This window comes from Arachis ipaensis, chromosome B03 (assembly GCF_000816755.2).
Source record: "Arachis ipaensis cultivar K30076 chromosome B03, Araip1.1, whole genome shotgun sequence".
Taxonomy (NCBI): Eukaryota; Viridiplantae; Streptophyta; class Magnoliopsida; order Fabales; family Fabaceae; genus Arachis; species Arachis ipaensis.
Genome location: NC_029787.2, coordinates 122,817,329 through 122,820,138, shown reverse-complemented (window position 1 = coordinate 122,820,138; position 2,810 = coordinate 122,817,329).

Here is a 2,810-nt window from a genome sequence, read left to right as displayed (position 1 = left end):
TCGCTGTATATCATCACTTTTGTAGCACCGACTTCTTCCGCCAGCTTTAATCCAGCAATCAAGGCTTCATACTCCGCCTGATTATTTGAAGCTGAGAATTCAAATTTGAGGGAAACCTCTATTTGGGTCCCTCTTTCGTCCACCAATATTATGCCTGCACCGCTTCCTATTTTGTTTGAGGATCCATCTACATAAAGTTCCCATGTAGTTGGTTTTTCCTCTTGGTCTCCTGCGTATTCTGCGATGAAGTCGGTGAGGCACTGGGCTTTAATCGCCGTCCGAGTTTCATACTTTAAGTCAAACTCGGTGAGTTCTATTGCCCATTGAACCATTCTCCCTGCAACATCCGTCTTTTGGAGGATTTGCTTCATGGGTTGGTTCGTGCGAACTCTTATTGTGTGAGCTTGAAAGTATAGGACGAGGTCTTCCCCAGCTATAGGTCGGGTCAGAATAGGAGGTTGGCTCAAGAATCTTTTGAACTCTTGGAATGCCTCCTCGCATTCCGGAGTCCATTCGAATTGACATCCCTTTCTTAATAAGGAGAACAACAGAAGGGATTTTAGCGCTGATCCTGCCAAGAATCTGGAGAGGGCTGCGAGTCGGCCATTCAGCTGCTGGACCTCTCTCAAACAGGTCGGGCTTTTCATCTCTAGAATAGCTCTACACTTGTCGGGATTAGCTTCAATCCCTCTTTGTGTTAGCATAAACCCTAGGAATTTTCCTGCCTCTACCGCGAAGGCACACTTTGAGGGATTTAGTCTCATCCCGTGTAACCTTATGGTGTCGAAGACTTGTGAGAGGTCTGCCAAGAGATTGACTTCCTTCTTGGTCTTTACCAGCATATCGTCGACGTATACTTCCATTAGGCTTCCAAGGTGAGAGGCAAACACCTTATTCATCAGCCTCTGGTATGTGGCCCCTGCATTCTTTAATCCAAACGGCATGACCACGTAGCAAAAATTAGCTCTGGGCGTGATGAATGATGTTTTCTCCTGATCTGGATCATACATCGGGATTTGGTTATACCCCGAGTAGGCGTCCATGAATGACAAGTATTGATACCCCGAGCTGGAATCTACCAGGGTGTCAATACTTGGCAGTGGGTAAGGGTCCTTGGGACAGGCCTTATTTAAGTCGGTATAGTCGACACACATTCTCCATTTACCATTTTGTTTTTTGACTAGCACTACATTGGCTAGCCACGTTGGGTACTTGACTTCTCTGATAAAGCCGGCTTCTAGGAGCGCTTGTACTTGCTCTTCTACTATTAGGGCTCGTTCTGGGCCGAGCTTGCGTCTTCTTTGTTGTACAGGTCGGGACCCCGGATAAACCGAGAGCCAATGGGACATGAGCTCGGGGTCTATCCCAGGCATGTCGGAGGCCTTCCAGGCGAAGAGATCGGAATTATCTCTTAGGAGCTTAGTCAACCCTTGTTTTAGGGTTTCCCCTAGGTTGGCCCCTATGTGGGTATTTTTTCCCTCCTCTTCGCCGACCTGTATCTCCTCGGTTTTTTCTCCCGGTTGTGGACGCAGCTCCTCTTTGGCCCTTGTGCCTCCGAGCTCTACTGTGTGAACTTCTCTGCCTTTTCCTCTCAGGTTTAGGCTTTCATTATAGCATTTCCTTGCCAATTTCTGATCTCCCCTTACCGTCGCTATCCCCGCTAAGGTCGGGAATTTCATACAAAGGTGAAGAGTGGATACCACCGCTCCGAGTCGATTAAGGGTAGCTCTGCCAATTAAAGCGTTATATGCTGACCCTACATCGATGACTATGAAGTCTATGCTCAGAGTTTTTTATTTTTCCCCTTTTCCAAAGGTGGTGTGGATGGGAAAAAATCCTAGTGGCTTTATTGGTGTGTCGCCTAGTCCGTATAAGGTGTCGGGGTAGGCTCTTAATTCTTTCTCATCCAACCCTAGTTTGTCGAAAGCGGGCTTAAAAAGGATGTCCGCTGAGCTTCCTTGGTCTACTAGGGTTCTGTGGAGATGAGCATTTGCTAGGATCATAGTTATTACCACTGGATCATCCTGTCCAGGGATTATTCCTTGCCCATCTTCTTTTGTGAATGAAATGGTTGGGAGGTCGAATGACTCTCCTCCGACTTGGTAGACTCTCTTGAGGTGTCTTTTGCGAGAGGATTTGGTGAGTCCCCCTCCCGCGAACCCCCCTGAGATCATATGGATATGTCTCTCCGGAGTCTGCGGTGGTGGGTCTCTTCTATCCATATCATCTCGCTTTCTCTTCCCATGACTGTCCGACCTTTCTATGAGATATCTGTCAAGCCGACATTCTCTCGCCAGCTTTTCTATCACATTTTTGAGGTCGTAGCAATCGTTTGTGGAGTGACCATATATTTTATGGTACTCACAGTAGTCGCTGCGGCTCCCCCCTTTTTTATTTTTAATGGGTCTGGGGGGTGGCAGCCTTTCGGTGTTACAAATCTCTCTGCATACATCCACTATAGAAACTTTCAGAGGAGTATACGAGTGATATTTTCTTGGTCTATCGAGACCGAGTTCTTCCTTCTTCTTGGTTTCCCTCTCTCTCTCTTTTGTTGAGGGAGGGTGCCCAGGTCGCCAACTCAGGTCACTTAACTTAGCATTTTCCTCCATGTTGATGTACTTTTCAGCTCTTTCATGTACATCACTTAGAGAAATGGGATGTCTTTTGGATATGGACTGTGAGAAGGGACCTTCTCTGAGCCCATTGACTAACCCCATTATGACTGCCTCGGTGGGCAGGTCTCGAATCTCTAAACATGCTTTGTTGAACCTTTCCATATAGGCTCGTAAGGATTCTCCGACCTCCTGTTT